This window comes from Pleurodeles waltl, chromosome 4_2 (assembly GCF_031143425.1).
Source record: "Pleurodeles waltl isolate 20211129_DDA chromosome 4_2, aPleWal1.hap1.20221129, whole genome shotgun sequence".
In the NCBI taxonomy this organism is placed as follows: Eukaryota; Metazoa; Chordata; class Amphibia; order Caudata; family Salamandridae; genus Pleurodeles; species Pleurodeles waltl.
The window spans coordinates 486,765,671-486,784,882 of record NC_090443.1 but is presented as its reverse complement, the minus strand read 5'-3'; the positions used below and the strand labels follow the sequence as shown (position 1 = coordinate 486,784,882).

At 46.1% G+C, this 19,212-nt stretch overlaps 1 protein-coding gene and 1 long non-coding RNA gene across 2 annotated transcripts in view; one reads left to right on the top strand and one right to left on the bottom strand.

The window, feature by feature from the left end:
* Nucleotides 1–3,986: 3,986 nt before the first annotated feature.
* LOC138292969 (uncharacterized) lies at nucleotides 3,987–19,032 on the bottom strand. Its single transcript, XR_011202857.1, has 3 exons — nucleotides 18,767–19,032; nucleotides 6,346–6,438; nucleotides 3,987–4,558 (listed from the first exon to the last, which is right to left on the bottom strand). It is a non-coding gene; the product is annotated as an uncharacterized lncRNA (long non-coding RNA).
* Nucleotides 18,077–19,212, top strand: part of DNASE2 (deoxyribonuclease 2, lysosomal) — a 45,049-nt gene continuing 43,913 nt past the window's right edge. The window contains exon 1 of the mRNA XM_069231866.1: nucleotides 18,077–18,275. The gene's annotated coding sequence lies outside the window, so the exon portion shown is untranslated. The remainder of the gene's footprint in view (nucleotides 18,276–19,212) is intronic.

The following is a 19,212-nucleotide window of genomic DNA, read 5'->3' as shown; positions in this document are numbered from 1 at the left end:
GGGCTTCTTTGCAGATGCCCCCCCACACACTTTTTGGCCCCTTTTGGAACTACTAGATGCTGGTTTTTGACTCTGACAGTGCACTGAGGCCTGCTATGCAGACCTAGTGACAGTGCTCTTTCCTTAAAAAACTAAGTATGTTGGATTGTTTCTAGGCCTGGGCGTAAAGCTCTGCTCAGCTGGCAGAGTTTGCATAATTCAGGTGCTCCGCACTACGCGGAGTAGTGCGGAGTTCCCGAATTCCGCAATGTGGCACAGAGTGGAGTTTGTTTGCACACGTGAGATTTTGTTTTGGCAGTCTCTCATGAGTGCCACCCTTCCATAGGGCTGCTCGCGAGTATGCACAAAACTTTGCACTCACTTGCTCTGTTTCTGGTCGCACGCGGAAGACTTTGCATTTACCTGCGCTGCTTAAGGCTGCGACGGCTGCCAAAACAGTCCGCTCATGATCGCGAATGCACCTGGAGTAGAGTTTCTACTCTAGATACATCTAAATCTAGTCACAAGTGGCTTTTGGGTGGATTGTCTTCTACAATGTTTAAGATTGAGAAGCATTTTTTCTTTTTCAAACAGGAAGGAAGTGCCCCAGAGACTACAACTTACTGTCCTGTTCAGCAGGCTCCTCCCAGTGCTTTGTCCATCTCTTGGTGACTTTTCACTTGGATTTTGAGGTGGAAGGATCACTCTCTTTGTCTCCTGGTTACATCTCTGGATTTAAGGACTTTGTTTTTGTGAAATCATACAAGTTCAAAAACTATTGAATAAGGCGGCTGTTTATTTGCTTGGGCATGCACCAGTACTTCTCTGTGCTTTAATTTGATTTTAAAAATGTATAGTGGTGGGCGGCCTGGAGTTTAAGTAGTGATTTATTTTGCATTTCATTGATTTTTCAGCTATTGTAAAGAAAAATTGTTGTACATGTCAGTACCTGTCCTTTTCTACATGTTTTTAACATTTGCAATAATATTTAACTATGTGGCCTGGATTTCTAAAGAGCCATCGAGCCAGTGGGTCCAGTACTAGTATTCATCAGTGCATGAAAAAAATATTTCAATGGTAAACTTCAATTAGGGCATGGATGACATAGGATTAAGTTAACAATGTTGGCTATTGTTTGCATTTCATTTTTTTTTGCAAAAAGTGTATATGTTGTGGGGTAATATTTGATGGCATAGGAGGATGTGTACTGTTGTGAAATTTTTATAGCTCAGTTCATTTTCGTGTTTTGCATTGCTGAATTAATGTTAGTGTTTTCTTCAGTGTTACCACCATGCTTCTTTATGGCAAGTGTGTGTGTGTGTGTGTGTGTGTGTTTGTTATCATCCACCATGCACTCTGCATCAACCTGGTTGTGCAAGACTTCCTAAACAAAGAAGACATGGGAACATACTGACCACCTGCAGACGAATCTGCACTAATTTCAGCCATTCTTTAAGAGCCTAGAAGCAACAGCGGATTATTCAGCATGGTAACAGAGTACCAGTTAAAGCCCTGATATAGGAGGTGCCAACACATTGGAACTCAGCCTATGATATGTTGCAACATCTGTTTGAGAAATACAGACGGATTGATGACTATGTCATTCTAAGAGGAAGGGATGCAATTGGGAAAGCTATGACCATGGATGCAGTCAAATGGGTCCTAGTCAAATGCCTGACACAGATGCTGCTCCCTTTTGAGGTTTATATTCAGGAAGTTAACAAGTAGGACAGTACAATGGGCCAAGCTATCCTGTTGTTGCATCTGCTACGGGAGCAGCTAAAAAAGGTGTCTCAAAGGTTCGCACTCAGTGGTGTGAACGAAAACTCAGAAGTGCATGCCTTGGTTGAGAGCCTAAGCTTGACTTGTAATGCAAGGCTGAAAATTAACATCATCAAGTCCGGAGTAAATCTGTGCCACCCTCCTTGATCCATGCTACAAAACAATTCTTCCCACTTTCGTTCCTTTTTTTTAAAGGGATGTTTCAAAATACAAGAGGTGGATTGTTGAGCAAGTCCGAGAATTGGAAAAAGAATGGCTGGAACTTAGAGTCCAACTACGCAGTTCTAGGGTGCCGCCTTCAACTTCCAGAGAGGGCAGTCTGGTCTCACAGGAGCCAACACCAACAACAAAAACACCTGCAACAACAGCATCCGAAGAATCAGACCCAACCTCTGCATTGGCCTAGTTTCAAGTGGCAGGTCTTAAGTGCAGTGCAGAGGTGAAGGCAAAAGAGGTCAAGCAAGTGGCAGCATCAATGGCAATTCAGGAGATGTTCAAGGAGTATCTGGATGACTCAAAAGAGGTGTATGTGGATCAAAACCCATTGGTGTAATGGTATGGGAAGATGTGTCAATGGTCAGAGCTCAGCAGGCTGACAATAAAGTATCTGGCTTGTCCTGTAGCCACCATGTCGGTTGAATGTGTGCTCAGTGCAGCTGGCACACTTGTTACAGTGAGAAGGACTAGTCTCCCGTCTCAAAACGTGGAGAGATTAACCATGATCAAAATGAACTAGCATTTTATACCTCCTAATTACACCATTCCCGAAACAGCACAGAAGGAGAAAGAGGATGATTGGTCAGAATCAAGTGTGCTTGCTGATCAACTTCTCGATGAACTGCCTGAGTTTGAGGATGGACTCCACTTCCCAGACTCAGTGTGCCACTGCCACCATAGAACTTTAAAATTATTTTTTGTTGAACCTCTTTCTTTCTTTGCAAAAAATAGCTAGTGGAACATCATATTTGTGTCAGAATTATGCTGTCACACAATTTGTTAGTCACATATATGGCCGATTTGCAGTTGGGCCTGTTTTAAGTGAGAAGCCCCCACATTCCGTTCAGAACATTGAAGACAATGCCTGCCTCTCTCACATGCCATTCCCTATCCTTATTTTACATCACCTACCAGGGCTGCCCCAGAAGATCAATGCCAAATTCCAATGTCTTCCTAAGATCAAAGAGCAAATAATATTTTGTATCAACCACCTTGGATTGGAAGAGGTACCTACTAACTATTGCACCAATAAGTGGTGATATATGCAGTGATTGTGAGTGATGATTGATGGTGTATGTGGTGGCTGGTAGTGAGGGAGGAAATGTATTAAATTTGTAAACTTGATTTTGATGTTTTGCAATGTTTGGGGGCTGATGGGTGTTCAGTTATTTCTAAAAGTGACTAGCCTTTCAAACTTAGCAAAATTTACTTGCCGGGTCCACTCCTTTTTTCTGGTTCCTCAGAGACCAGCTCAGTCACTTTAGTTACCAAACACAAATCAACACAAGATACTCCAATTATATTTCTCTATTAGTTTTTCAACAGCAGTGCACTACACAGGTCTACCTTGCTTGGTTTGGGATTGAGACGGAGTTTCTCAGAATCAGGAGGAGGAGGAAGAGGAGGATAGAAGGACACAGGGCAGGACTACCTTACAAGCTAGAACAAGAAAATTATTGACTTCAAACAGTAACCATGAAGATGGCGAAGACTCTGAGGCCTAGTACTCACTCAGCTCGATGGACTGGAGAGAAGTGCGTTGATTTGGGAAAGGATGCTGGGTATGTGTTTGCTGCATTGGTGACTCAAACATGAAAATCCTCTTTATGTTCCTGCTCTGCCTCTGAGTCTTCTTGGTACACTCCTGACTCCTCATGAAGCTTACCTTGCTTCCTGTGGTTCTTCTCCTTGACTCCATAATACAGTTACTGTTTACTTCTCCTAGCCCTCTCCTGTACAAACAGGTAAGAGAAGAACAATGGATTGAAGTGAAGTTGTTTAGTTAGTGTTCAACTTCTACAGAAGAATATGATGTTTGTGTGTATCTAGGTTTTTGTAGGTAAAATAGGCAATGTCAACCACCCCCTAGTGGTCAATATACTTACAGAGGGCAGTAGAGCAAGGGTATAAGTCAATTACATACACTTTTTAGCAGATTTGAAAAAACAGGCTACACTAAAAGACAGCAGTGCAAACTAAAAGACCAAAATAAACATTTGAGGCATAAATAAAGTAACATATCCCTTTATTTTTAACAAATAGAAAACCCACCAATTCCAGCCACAACAGGCCACCCCTCTCCTCACACAAATCTCCCGTCCCCAAAAAGTCCAATGAAAGTCCAAAGTGAAATCTGGTCCCAAGTCCCTCCCCGACCCTCTCAACCCACAAGTCTCTCCCACCAAAACAAATGTTTTTAAAAAGGGATTAGAAAAGGGAATTGTTTATTTGGGTCTGGAGGTAGACCAGGCTCTGCTTGATCCTGGCAAGCCAGCTCTCCATACGGTCCATCCGCTGTAGGATGCGCTGGAGTAATGCCCTGTTAGTGCGGAAGGGGGTGGCAGCAGGTGTAGTAAGGACCCCTGACAGCTGGCGGTGGCTTCGGAGATGTAATGGTCAGGAGGCTGGGGCTGGCGTGCTGCTGAACTGGGTCCTGGGTCAGAGGCAGCCATTTCCGCCTCTTTATCCTCTACAACTACCAGCTGCCAGTATTCGGCCTGTATAGTCTCCAGCCTCTGCCACTGCAGATGGGCCACTATTTCCTGCCTGATGGGTGGTGCTGGTCGACCAGAAGGAATAGCTTAATTGAGAAAAACAAAAACAAAAAAGGCACATTGTAAACAATGCTCAGAGCAAACACTTCTTTCAAAGTTAGTAGTGGATGACACGGTACCAGTACATTGCTGGTCACCTAGGGACATTGAAATTTGATGTGATTCTGATTAGAAGAGTAGCAGGGCCAATTTTATTTGTTTACCCACACGTGCCTCACTTAAAAAGCACTGACTGTCTGGTAGAAAAGAATTATAGCAGGATAACCCTAGAGTTAAAAAAAACAATGATTTGATTTTTTAAAGGCTTTTCTAGTAAATAAATGGACACTTTTAGTAGAAAAATAAAAATCACTTACCTCTCATTTATGGATTCTGCACTATGGAGTACAAGTTGTTGTGCCAAATTAATGGAGGCATGCTAGCCAGCGCTTTGTTACTTTGCTACTGTCTGCAGCTGGGGCAGCTGTAGGTGACAATTCTTTATCTTTACTACCCTGACTCCAAAGAGGCAGATGAATAATAAATAAGACATATCACACATGTCACATATAAAATGTGGATATATTATCCTGTCTGCCGTAAGTAGACGGTAGGGAAAACGATGCACTGCACTACAGAGAAAGGAATGGGATAAATAGACTGTATTTGTCGCAGAGTATCCCTTATGCCAAACTTGAAATCAAGTCGGGAATTTACTAGTCCCACTTTACTCACTGACCTTACCCACCACCACAAATTATTTGCAAGAAATCCAGATGCTGGGCAGTAACGAAAGGAAACTTGACTTACTCTAGTGCAGGAAAAGGCAAATGGATTAGGTGGTTAGGAAGAGCTTTTGCTGTAGAATAGAGGGGTGTCAGTGATCATCAATTCATCATGTGACTAAATTTTAGCTCATTCAGTCACTGTATAGGCGAACGCCTTAAGGGAAATATATTTTGGAAACACTTCACATGGCCATAAAAATGTGCCACATGGCAAGAATTGATTTTTCAATTGTTTTGGTAGGCTGGGACAGAATACTGGGTGGGCAGAGGGAAGCACATCTTGTATGTTTGGTTTGCAATGCATTGAAAACTTTGTACATGCTGCATTAACTGAAGCAGACACTCATTGCACAGCCAACACTACAGTAACAAATTGAACCGTACTGCACTTCTTCGGTCATGTTAGGCGAAATGCCATGGGCAAGGAGGGGGTTGATGAATGATGGGATACATATCTACCTCGCATAACAAACACAGTGAGTAAAGGGATTAGAACACAAATTGAAATACCCCACACTTTGAACCATAGCTTTGATAACCATAAAACAAAGTAAGCGAAGTAGGTGAGCAGCATGCCCCTCTGCAGAAGAGCTCCCTTGTTTATTCATCCAAGCAATTATTCAATCATCCTTTCGTTCATCCTACTATAGTCACCCATGATTTAAGCTTTACTTTCTCTCATCCAGTCTTTCACCAAAATTCCTAATCCATTATCCATACATTCAGTATCCACCCTTTCTATCATCCTTTTGCTCATCCATCCATTTAACCAATGCTCACACATGCATCCTTTCTCCCACTCACCCATGTATTCTTTCCTTTCAATCATTTCACCTATCCTTTCTTTTAACCTTCCATTCTTTTCCGTTTCCATCAAGCCATCATTTTTAATGTACATTATGTGAGTTTTTGGTGAGTTGCAGATAGAAGAGACCATAACCGAACCACCTCTGTAGTTGGTAATGCAGGGGATCCATGATCACAACGACGCCCTTGTAGCTAATGAGTATAATAGTAATTGTCAATAAGCAAGCAATTTGACTTACCACTGCCCATCCCTGCCGCTGCTTCTCTTCCTTAAACTGACTCTCCTCTTGTAGCAGCGGCACTTGAGCTGAAGCCACTGGTGGTCAGTGTGGCTAGAAAAAAACATTATACATGTTTTAGATGCCAGATACACTGCCTCTAATTTTTTTATTAACCGCTTGGGTGCCCAGGACATAACAGTTACATCCTCGGCAGCACCGCTCACCCCGAGAGCCTCACACGCCCTCCCCTGGTCAGGGATGGAAGGGGAATTGCTTCCCCTTCCACCTCCCACCCAAGTGACATCTGATGACGTCAGAGATGCGTCAGATGGCTCTCACTATCGGCACACATGGCTCTTGAAATCCCTCTGGTGCGGGCACCAAAGAGATTTCTTTTAGAAATCGATAGCCTCAGGAGATGGGGGAGAGTTTTCCCATCTCCCGGGGCTGTTTCTTTTGTTTCAGTGAAATCAGGATCACCTTGCGCGCGCTGACGTCATTTCACTGAAACCGAAAGTAAAGTGAGCCAATTGGCTCATTTCACCTGCACTGTCTCAGTGCTCAGGGGGCTATCTCAGCCTTGCAAGCACTGAGGCAGACAAGAGAGGTATTATTGGAAAGGAGGGTATCTCCACTTTCCAATGGTGCCCCTCCCTAGTAGATCCCTGCATGGGTATTGTCACTGGAGGGTGATCCCCAAGCAGGGATCCACACACTAGCCACTAGGGAGGGGGGAGCGCCCCTTGACAAGGGTTTTTGCTCCCCTTGTGTTTTGGGCATTGTCAGTCTTTCTGCCCCACCTGGACCTGGAGGCAGATGTGGGCAATAGCCCCTGATCAGTATCTGGGGGGGGGAGGGCAGAAAGCCCACTAGATACCAGGGATTTATTTCATCTAGAGGTTGGGGCTTCCTTAAATGGGCATTGTAATGACCCCATTCCTCCAAAAAAGTAGCACAGTATTTTTGCCGCATCTGAAGGGCAGATGGGAGCAACAGCACCGATCTGCCCCCCCACACCCCCAGAGGGGGAGAGAAAGCCTACCAGGCACCAGGTTTTTTTCAGTCATCTTGGAGTGGGGGCTGACCAGAATGGACATTACATTCCCCCCCAAAAAAAATAGCACAGTCTTTCCACCCCCCAGGGGAGCAGAAAGGGCACTAGCCCCTTATCTGCCCCCCAGGGAGCAGAAAGTCCACTGGGCACCACGTTTTTTTTTTAATTCATCTATGAGAGGGGGCTGCCCAAAATGGGCAAAGAAATACCCCTGCCACCCCCCAAAAAAATCAGCACAGTGTTTCTGCCCCCCCCCCACCCCCGACCAGGGCAGATGGAGCAACAGTCCCCAATCTGCTCCCTGGGGAGCAGAAAGTCCACTAGGCACCAGGGATTTTTTTGTATTCATCTAGGGGTGAAGACTGCCCAGAATGGGGATTGCAATGCCCAGTCGCTTCCCAAAAAAAATCAGCACACTCTTTCTGCCCCCTGGGGGAAGATGGGAGCAATAGTCCCCAATATGCCCCCGGGGTTGAAAGCCCACTAGGCACCAGGAATTTGTTTTTGGTAATGTAGGGGTGGGGGCTGCCCCGAATGGGCATGGTAATGCCCCCACCAATAATAAATGGACACAGTCTTTCTGCCCCCCCCTGGGCAGATAGGGATTATTATCTCTGAGCTGCCCCCCACACCCCTGCCCCCCCAGGATGGGCAGAATGCACACTAGACCCCAGAGAAGCATTTTTTTTTAAATAGAAGGTTGAGGCTGGCCACCACTAAGGGCATGGTTATGTTCTGCTCCCCAACTGAAGGAAGCAACAATCTTTCTGCTCTTGCTGCATACTAAACCATCTCATCTCAATGGCAAGCAAAAGGACATTTGATTCTTTTGGATTTTACATATGGGCCAAGAGAGCTTAGCTAACTCCCAATATCGTCCCACTTGCAATGGTGATCAGCTGTACTTTTTGGACTTTGGTACGCTGCCACCTGGAAAAACCTACAAGACCCAGACACTTCTGAATACTAAACATCTGGGGGAGTCCAGACTAATGTGCTTCACATACACCCTCACACCATTTTCTTACCCACGTTGCCCTGCAAACCCCTAACTTTGCCTGAAATCACACATTTTCCTGCATTTCCTTGATAGAAACCTTTGTAATCTGCAGGAATCCACACAATTTCTATCAGCCAGCATTGCCCCACCTGTACTGATAAAAACTCTGCCCCAATTGTGTGGGTGCCCAAAGCACAGTCAGCCTAAAAACGTATGAAAATAAAAAACTGCCCTTTTGGATCCGCTTTGGTTCTCCCTCAATTTCCACATGGTTTTGGTCCTTCCCTGTCACAGGCGCTTGGCTCACCTACACAACTAAGGTGTCATTTTTATTGGGAGACCAAGGGGAATGCTGGGTGGTAGGAAATTTGTGACTCCCCTCAGATTCCAGAACTTTCCATCAAAGAAATGTGAAGAAAATTTGTTTTTAGTCATATTTTGAGGTTTGCAAAAATTCTGGGTGACAGAACCAGGTGAGAGCCACGCAAGTTGTCCAGTTTTCAAACATGTACAGGTTTGCTAGGTTTCCCTATGTGCCAGGTGAGGTAAGGCCCAAAAACCACAGCTACCCACTTTGCAAAAAAAAAAGTCAGTTTTGCATAAAATTATTTGATGTTTCCATTTTGAGTTTTGGGCAGTTTCCTGTTGTGGGCACTGGGCCTACCCACACAAGTGAGATACCATTTTATCAGGAGACATAGGAAAACACATAATAGTAGAATAAGTGTTATTATCAATTGCCTTTCTCTGCATTTGCTCCTACCAAATGTAAGACAAATTGTAAGAAAGAAGTAATTTTGAGAAATGCCCTCTAATTCACATGCTAGTATGGGTATCCCCAGATTGATAGATGCACAAATAACCACTACTTATAAACTGCATATCTTCTGCCCATTTCGGAAATACCTAGGTTTCCTTGATACCTATTTTTCACTCTTTATAGTTTAACAAATGAATTACTGTATACCCAGTACACAATGAAAAACCATTGCAAGGTGCAGCTCAATTATTGGCTCTGGGCACATCGGGATCTTGGTAAGCCTACAAGCCTTATATATCCCCAAAAACAAAAAGGTCCGACAGATGTAATGGTATATTATTTTCAAAAATCTTCTATAGTTTGAAAACTTTTGGAAGAAAACGTAGTCAGAAAGGGCTGTTTTTTTCAAATCAATTTCAATATTTTTTAATTTCAACTGTTACTTTCTTTAGGAAAACCTTGAAAGAGCTACACAAATTACCCCTTGCTGAGTTCAGAATGTTATCTACTATTCAGAAATGTATAGCTTTCCTGACTCCACCATTGGTTTCACACCCATTTGACCACTAACTGGAACGAGGTTGAAAGCACAAAAAATAGGAAAAATGGGCTATGTCTCAGTAAAATGCTAAAACTGTGTTGAAAAATTTGGTTTTCTGATTCAAGTCTGCCTGTTCCTGAATGCTGAGAAGATGGTGAGTTTAGCACTGCAAACCCTTCACTGATGCCATTTGCAGGGCAAAAACAGACGCTTTCTTTTGCAGCATTTGTTTTCCATTTTTCTCAAAATCCCCAAAATTTAGCAGTATTTTGGCTACTTTCTCAGGCCCCTCCATGGGAATTCACAAACCCTAGGTACCTTTAGATTCCTCAGGATGTAAGAAAAAAGGCTGCATATTAGGCACTGATAACTTATGTGGACAAAAAGTTATGGGGGCCTAAGCGCGAACTACCCTAAATAGCCCAAAAAAGGCTTAGCACTCGGGCAGGGGATAGGCTTAGCTGTGAAAGGGTTAAAGGCATTGCAGGTTTTCCAAGCATCAATACAGGAATTGGGAGTTCCTTTGGCTCCACAGAAGACTGAAGACCATGTACGTCCATTACTTTCCTGGGTATTGAGCTAGATTCTCAAATGATGGAAGTTTGTTTACCTATGGATAAGGTGCAGAAGTTGATTTTGCTGTTGGAGGAAGTGGTCGTTTTAAGAAGTTCTAACTCAGGAAAGTGCAGAGGTATTTGAATTTTTCATGTCAACTGATTAGAGTGGGCAGAGCTTTTTGTAGTCGACTTGGTTTTTCAGTGACAGGTGCAATCTTGCCCCTTCACCGGCTATGTTGGAGAGAAAGAATCCAGGCAGATTTGAAGATGCAGATTTATTTTCTAAAAGAATCCAACAGCGTTACCATGTGGTCCACTGAAGAGGATTGGTTGTGGCAGGTGGAGATATTTTCTGATGCTGCTGGAGTGCATGGTTTCGGCCTTTTCTGGTTCGGACATTGGGTGATGGAAAAGTAGCCAGCAGCATGGTTGGAAACGAGACACAGCATTGCATTCTTGGAATTCTTCCCTTTGGTGGTGCCAATGGTGTTATGGGGAAAGAGGTTGGTCAAAAGGGGGTTAGTTTTTCATTTTGACAATCAAACAGTGGTTAACCTTGTGAATGGAGAAAGTTTTTAAGTTTTGGAAGATTTTCCTTCTGGGATGTTTAAAGTTTAACATTTTGTTTAAAGCCAAATACATCCCGGGGGCAGCTAATAATGTGTCAGACACGCTATCTTGTTCACAGTGGCAGAGATTCTGTGGTCTTGCACCAGGAGTGGACAAGCTGAAGACAGAGATGCCTCAGGATCTGTGGTGGCTGGGAGAATGAGGATTTTGGATTTGATTGGGAATTCAATAGCTGTTTCCACCCAAAAGAGTTATTCTTTGACTCGGTTTGAATTTTTACAATCTGGTGCACGCGGGAAGGTCCATTGGCTTTATTGCAAAGGATTGATGATGGAGTATGCTTTATCATGGGGCCGATTGCATTGCTTCTTTCAGCTGTGAAAGGCCCAAAGCAATCTTCCCCATGCATCTGGTAAGATGGCCGGTATTTCATTCTACCGTAAGTATTTTCTGAGGATATGATCCTAAGGAGAGACAGGTTTGCAGGAGGATTGTGGCTGGCTGGGCGAGGGAAGGCGGAGCTCGTGCTGATAGATGGAGACCGATTTACGGTAAGTTACTTTGTGATGTATTGAGGGAATTGTAGAGGATTTGTTTTCCCCATGGGAGGTGGCTTTCCTATTGCTGTGCATTATTTGGATATTTCACAGTGTGTTTGGGGTTTCTGAGTTGCTGGGGACGAGAGGGAGGGTTTACCATGTTCCACTGTAAGGGTGTGTGATGACGGGATTAGGATTTGGTTGGCTCAGTCTAAAATGGAGCAGTTAGGCAGAGGACAGGAAGTCATCTTGAACAAGGACTCCTCATTGGTGTGTCCACTGGTTTGTTGGTTTTCTTTTCAGTGTTTTAGAAATTATGACACCTATGTTTTTGTCCATAAAATAGGTCTAAGCTGACATCTTTTCAGTTCTTAGCTATTTTACAGATTGCATTACATAGGCTTGGTATTTGTCCAAAGTATTATGGTACACATTCTTTTTGAATTGGGGTGGCTACCGTAGTGCAACAGAGAGGCCTTTTGGAGGACAAAGTAATGAATATGGGACAATGGAAGTAAAATGTTATAAGCGTTATGTTTATTCCAGTTTAGTGTGAGGTTCTAAACCTTTTTGGAGCTCTAATGTTCTTGCCCATCCATTTGGATATTGTTAATTTTGTGTTTTCTTTTCAAAGTTGTAATGCAGGGCCATGCAACGGCCTTTCCATGGTGTGGATTGTGGGACATCCATTGGTCCATTGTATAGCAAAACAGGTGGAATTTTGGGACATCAGCTGGGATAGGATGGGGCCAGGGTAGTTGTTTGGTGGGTAGAAAAATGGCATGAGATGGGGTGAGCTTTTGTGTACACTCTCAAAGAAGGTGGCAGTGGGTATTGTCCTGATTTGTTGGTATTGCACCTTGGAGAGAATGATCCGGTTGCTTTATTGTCATATTGGTCTATTGAAGACAATGGAGTTGGATTTGGAACATATTGAATCAAGGTGGCCAGGCACACATATTTTTAGGACTGAGTTAGTGCTGAGGAGAATTTAGAGAGGTGCAAGGAAGCAAGAGGCTATGGAGAAGCAGAGAAAGAAGATTAATAGGTAGATGAGAGGTTTCTCTAGTGCAATAGGAATCTCCTTTTTGCGGCATCCAGAAATTGTGCAGGAGGATTGGTAGTTGTTTAGGCAGGATGGTGTGCATTTATCTGTTTTAAGCAAAAAGGTTTACATAATGGAATTGCATTTGAAAATTGCAGAGCTCCTGTGGGAGAGGTTGTGGGATTGAGGTGCAGATAGCAGGATGTTTTGTTCTTAGATATGGCAGGAAAACACTGTTGGGTTTTCCTGGTTAGCGGGGCTAGACGACATTTGTTGGATGGGAGGGTGTTGGAATGGCAGAGCAATGCAAGGTCACGGATATTGGCCACTGACCAAAGGGATGGAGGGTCAATGGTAGCAACGGAAGGTTCTGAGCATCTCAGATGGGTATAGGAACTGAGGTACAGTTTTGGGTGGAAAAGGTCATCTCAGGTGGTAAGAGTTCTTAGAGAGGTGGGTCAGCTTTAGTTTTGTAAGGCATTTGCCGAGGTATTGATAGCGGAATTTCCAGGCCTGTTATATTAAATCAGACTTTGAGTGAGTGTGGCCATTGCATGCTGTCTCGCCCGATGGGAGCTCAGGGGGAGATGGGCTTGCCTGGTCTTCCCCCGGGGATATTCGGACAGGGTGGTGCATTCTGCCAAAGCTCTCGGTTCCCATTGGGTGGGTGGTGGTGGTGTGGGGTTTTAGCACTGAAGAGGATTGTAGGCGGCCCTTTTTGGCCATTGTCACACCAAGGGGCAGGACGTTTCTTTATCAATCAGACATTTATTTAGCACGCTACTCACCCATAGGGTCTCAAGGCACTGAAGGGTATGTCCTTTGGGTTCAGTCAAAGAGCCAGGTCTTGAGGTCCTTACTGAATTGAGGTAGTGATGGCGACTGACTGAGGTAAAGAGGTAAGGTGTTCCATCCTTTTGCTGTCAGGTAGATGAAAGACCTTCCTCCAGCCGAAGACTTCTTTATTTGGGGTATGTTGGCGAGTGACTGCTGGCATGAGTGGAGAGGTCTGGAAGGGGAGTACCAGGTGATGCGGAGGTTGAGGTAGCTGGGTCCAATCTTGTGGAGGGCTCTGTAGGTGTGTATGAGGAGTTTGAAATTTATCCTTTTCTCAATGGTGAGCCAGTGTAGGTCTTTCAGGTGTTCTGAGATGTGTTCTCGGCTGGGGTTGTTCAGGAGGAGTCTGGTGGCGGCATTCTGAATTTGTTGCAGCTTGCTCAGGTTCTCTTTGGAGATTACAGCATTGAGGGCATTGCCGTAGTCAAGTCGGCTTGTGATTGGGGCGTGTGTCATGGTTTTCTGGCAGTCGGTTGGTATCCATCTGAAACTCTTCCGCAGGAGTTGGAGGGTGTGGAAGCAGGTGCATGGGACAGAGTTGACCTGTCTGGTCATGGTGAGCGCTGAGTCTAGGATGATGCTGAGGTTTCATGCATGGTCTGTGGGATTAGGGGGCCTGCCGAGTGGAGAGGACCACCGGGAGTCATTCCAGGCTTAGGAGGAGGGTCCCAAGATGAGGATCTCAGTCTTTTCAGAGTTCAGCTTGAGGCAGCTCTCCTTCATCCAGGTAGCAACTACTTCCATCTCGTCTGTGAAATTCTTCTTGACTGTTGAGGGGTTCTTGATCAGGGAGATGATCAGCTGGGTATCATCAGTGTAGGAGACAATATTTATACTTTGGCTCCTGACAATAGGGGAGAGCAGGGTCATGTAGATGTTGAACAGCGTGGAGCTCAACGAGGATCCTTGGGATATTCCAGAGCTGATATCTGTAGATTCTAACAGGTGTGGCGGGAGCTTGACTTTCTGCGTTCTTCCTGTCAGGAAGTAGTTTATCCATCGAAGGGCCTTGCCACGTATGCTTGCTGTGTGGAGTTTGGCACATAGAGTGCAGTGGGACACTGTATTGATGGCGGCTGAAAGATCTAGCAAGATCAGGGCTGCTGTTTGGCTGCGATTGAGGAGAAAGAGAATGTCCTCTGTGGAGGCAAGCAGGGCAGTTTTGGTGCTGTGGGTAGGTCTGAATCCTGATTGGGAGATGTCCAGGGTGTTGTTGTCCTCGATGAAGTGGTGGAGCTGAATGTTGATTGCTTTTTCAGCAACCTTAGCAGGGCAGGACAGCAGCGAGGGAGGGCAGTAGTTCTTGAGATCTGTTGGGTCGGCTGTGGGTTTCTTCAGAAGCAGGAGGATCTTGGCCGGCTTTCAGTCCTCAGGGAAGGTTGCTGACTCTAGGGAGCAGTTGATGGTCTTGCAGAGTTCGGGTGCGATTGAGGCGCTGGCCTTGTTGAAGATGTACTGGGGGCAGGGGTCGGTAGGGGCCCCGGGGTGGATGCTGCTCATGATGGAGTGAGTCTCGTCTGTTGTGAGAAGAGTCCAGGTGTGCAGGGGTCGTGGGGGTTCAGCAGATCCTAGTAGGAGTGCTGTAGGTGAGTCCAAAGAGTCTTGGGTTCCGAAGATGTCGTAGATGTCTTTAGTTTTCCGATGAAACAAGGTGTCTAACCTGTAGCAGAGATCCTGGGATGGAGGGATGTTAGTGGTCTTGGCTTGTGGTTTGGCTAATTCTTTGATGACGCTGAAGAGTTCCTTAGTCTTGTGTGTGGTGGCATTGATGAGGTCCTGCAGGCCAGTTTTCCTGGTGGATTTGATAAGGCCATGGTGGGATCTTGTGGCGGATTTGAAGGTTGCAAGGTTTTCCAGGGATTTGCTGTGCCTCCATTTCTTCTCCAGCCTCCTACAGGTGTGCTTTGATTCCTGGAGTGGGGGGTGAACCAGCTGGATTTCTTGGAGGAGAGTTTCCCTGCTGTCGGTCGGAGAGAAGCTGGGGTGTCGGCGCAGCCGGTGATCCATTTGTGGAGGTTGAGTGCTGAGGTGTTGGCATCTGTTGTATCGGGGTCAGCGAGTTGCTGAGGGTGCTGACGAGTTTCTCCTCTGTGATATGGTTCCATTTCCTGTGGGAGGGGAGCGTTATGTAAGTGTGTCCTGTAGGTGTGGATATGGAGAAGTGTATGCAGTGGTGGTCGGTCCAGTGTAGCAGGATTGAGTCATCGATGATGATGTTGCTGCTGGCAGACAAAATGAGGTTGAGAGTCTGTCCGGTAGTGTGCGTTGGTGAGGTGACCAGTTGCTTGAGCCAGATTGTGTACAGGTTCTCGAGTAGTGATGAAGTGATGTGGTCGCTGAGATCATTGAGGTGGAAGTTTAGGTCTCTGAGGATTATGTAGTTGCTGGAGGTGAGTGCGTGGGGGGCTATGATGTCAACAATGGAGTTGCTGAATGCTTGGTGTGGTCCGGGTGGTCTGTAGATGAGTGTGCCGCGGGTGGTGGTCTTCGGGTGTTGTGCACTTAGAAGTGGAGGTGCTCCATGAGAGGCGGGGATTCCTGTGTGTTGATCGTTAGTCGGGTGGTGTTGTGGGTGATGGCTATGCCACCTCCTGGTCTGGAGGGACAGTCCTTGTGGAGCAGCTTGTAGTCGCTCTGGGTGGTGATGGTTTTGTCCAGTCCGGATGTAGACTTGGTCCATGTCTTGGTGAGGAAAGCGATGTCCGGGCAGGTGGCATCTATCAGGTTCCAAATCTCCACAGCATGCTTGTGCAGAGAGCAGACGTTGAGGAGGATACAGTTGAGGTGGTTCAGAGGTGTTTCTGGAAATGGGAGATCTGGAGTTTTGCGTGCGGAGAAGGTGAGGTGGCAGTGGCGGCAGGAGAAAGGTCCGTGGGTCCATGGGGGAATTGGGATTGGTCAGCTGGGAGGACGGGAAGCACTATGCAGGTGGGAACACTGGGGCAGGAGCAGCAGGAAGCGGGGAAGCGGAGGAAGCGTGCGAAGGTCAGAAAAGCAAAAAGCAGACAAAGGGGGAAAAGAGGAAAAAAGACAAAAATACAGAAAAGGATGAAAAGGGAAATAAGGCAGACAGACCTGACACAGAAAGCCACTAGGCTACCAGGGATGAGGCGCGGGCAGGTGCCTGAGGGTATAGGTGGGCCTCAAGCACAGAGCAGCAGTGGCCACGCAGGAGGGAGCGACGGATGCTGGCTTGAAAAGGACAATGAAGTTGCCCCTCACTGAGCAGCGGCCACCTTTAAGAAGGGGAGGGACGAGGAAGAGATTGGTCAGCTGAGAGGTGGAAGGGCAGGAAGTGCTATGAGGGTGTGGCCGCGGGGCAGCAGCGACAGGGAGCGGAGAAGCGTGCAAAGGGCAAACAAGCAGACAAAGAGTGAAGAAAGAGAAAAAGGCAAAAATACAGAAAAGGATGAAAAGAGAAAAAAGTCAGACAAACCTGACACAGATGGCCACTTAGGGATGAGGCGCAGGTGGCTGCGTACGGGTGGAGGTGGGCCTCAAACACTGAGCCAGCAGGCTCTGACAGGAGACAGTGGCAGCAGCAACACTGGCCACGCAGGAGGGAGTGACAGATGGTGGCCTGGAGTGTGTTATTCCATCATCCACACCCTTTTTCAGGGTTTGGATTAAGAGGATTTTTGGTTTGCTTTTGAGTTGGCCTGGGAGCTTTCATGGTGCAGGTCTGTGTTTGGTTGTATTCGTTGCCACTGATAGACAGGTCTTGTATTGGGCGGGCTAGTAGACATTTGGGGGTCAGAAAGGCAGAGCAATGAGAGGTGAGGTATATTGGCCAAGGACCAAAGGGATGGAGGGGGCAATGGTAACAACGAAAGGTTGCAGGCATGTCAGATGGGTACAGGAATTGGGAACAATGTTTATGTGGAAAGGAATATGTCAGGGGTAAGAGTCCCTAGAGGGGTGGGTCAGGTGTTCTAAGGGGGTAAAAGTTCTTAGAGGGGTGGGTCAGGTATTTAATATATTAGTGAGGTTATTTAGTTTAGTAATGCATTTGTAAAGATAATGATAGTACATTTTCCAGGTCTGCTCTATTAAAGAAGCCTTTTAGCGCTTTAATAGTGAATGAGAGTGGTCATTGCGTGCCGTCTCGCCCGAAGGAAGGACTGACAATTAGTGGGCCCTTCACCGCCATGAAGGCACACAATCCTTCTGGGGAGGCAAACGAGCCAAAACGTAATTTAAGCTTTCTGGATGCATAATAGTTGCTCAATATTTAATTACGACTTTTTTGTTGCTGGGCATCATGCTACGTTTATTAGAGTTAGTCATGCTTTACAACTCTCCATAATGTAACACATAAAAAAAAACATAGTCCTTCCTGGATGTAATCTGGTTCCCAACCCGTTACACTTTTATAAATAAGACTTGCAACTCATGAGTATGTAGCAAACAAAAAGTGTGCCTTTCTGTGTACCCTCGCTCTTACACGCATTCTTGACGTTTTTAAATTTATGACAGCACACTTGTCGAAACAGGCTTCTACCACTCACTTCCGATAGCTGCTTCTGAAAGGCAGCAAACAAAGAAATAATGACGGCAATACTTTTTGAGTTTCCCCGGTCTAATATTGTTTGTCTTAAAAATTAAACCAAACGACTCTTCTTCTGGGGGAGTCGACACTAAGTATTCTGCCGTTAATGCCCGAGCAGACAATTTTGTATCTGCGGAACCAAGTTCACGCTACATTTAAAAAAACCTGCAAAATATTATCCGTTTTTGGTTCCGGAATAATTAGATAGGTGGCCCCTTTTACTCATTCCAAGGAGGGAAGTGCAGTTAGAAACTGGGAAGAGGTGTCACGTGGCCCGCGAGATCACATGACAATGGAGTCATTACAGAAAGGGAAGTTTGCGCTCTGAGTCACTTTCGCCGGTGGGGGCGGGAGACAACGAGTGTAGTCTGTGAGCAGCTCCGAGCAAAAGACCACCCCTGAGAGGACAGCCTGGCGCACGCGTGCAGTAACCCCCCCGAGAGCAGCACCTGCGGGTCTGATACTTGCCCTACGGATATCCACCCCTACAGCGCAGGTATTGTGCCCAGCCCTCCCTCCAGAGACCAGCACCTGGAGCACCCGTACAGTATGTTCCATAGACCAAAATATAGGCTACAGGTCCTCCCTAACCCTCGGGGCCAACACCTACGCACGGTGCAACGCCCCCCGACCCTCAGAAACCCACCTGTAAAGACTACACAGGCACATTTTCCTCACTCAGTACCCAGATTACAGAGACAGGTCCTTAGGACAAGGAGTACCGCATAGATTACTTACCGGTAATGTAGTTACTCTGCGTCCAGACTTCCATGTTCCGATCATTACGAAATTGAGGCATTCATTCGTAATAAGAGGAATGGGGAAGGAAACTAAGTGGTACTGATGCACTGCGCATCACCCTCAGGGAGACTAACTTACTGCACAGGTACAGTGTGAAAGAGTCATGTTTCTACCTCGCCCCATAGTCCAACTGTTGAGGTGCCCCCCCACCTCCCGGGGATACATTTTTGGCGCACAAATACTTACAGTATGAAACCAGTTCTTGGACGACAGGGGCGATGTTTCCCCTCCGCCAGAGAGCAGCTTTTGCCTCTCAGGTACAGCGCTCACTGAAATGAAGACCAGCTCGTTGAGCGCAGGTTCAGTGCCCCACTGCACGATGCATAGGTCGTGCCCTAATTCTGATACTTGGAGTTTAGGAGCAGTGCCACCCTCCCCAAGAGACAGCACCTGGAGTCGGAGCTGGCCTTTGCTCAGACCGCGCCCTGGGCGAAACCAGACTGGTCCCCCTGCGACTCATCCCCCCCTAACTGTGTGTTGGAAAAAGTGGTTGGTGTAGGAGGAAGGGGAAGGGGTGAGAAAGAGGAGAGCCATGAGAAGAAAAGCTGTTGAAATGTAGACCCGGGCACCTGCAGCCTCCAGAAACAGTGTTTAAATAGACTTTCCTTTGGAGCCAAGACGAAAGAAGACTG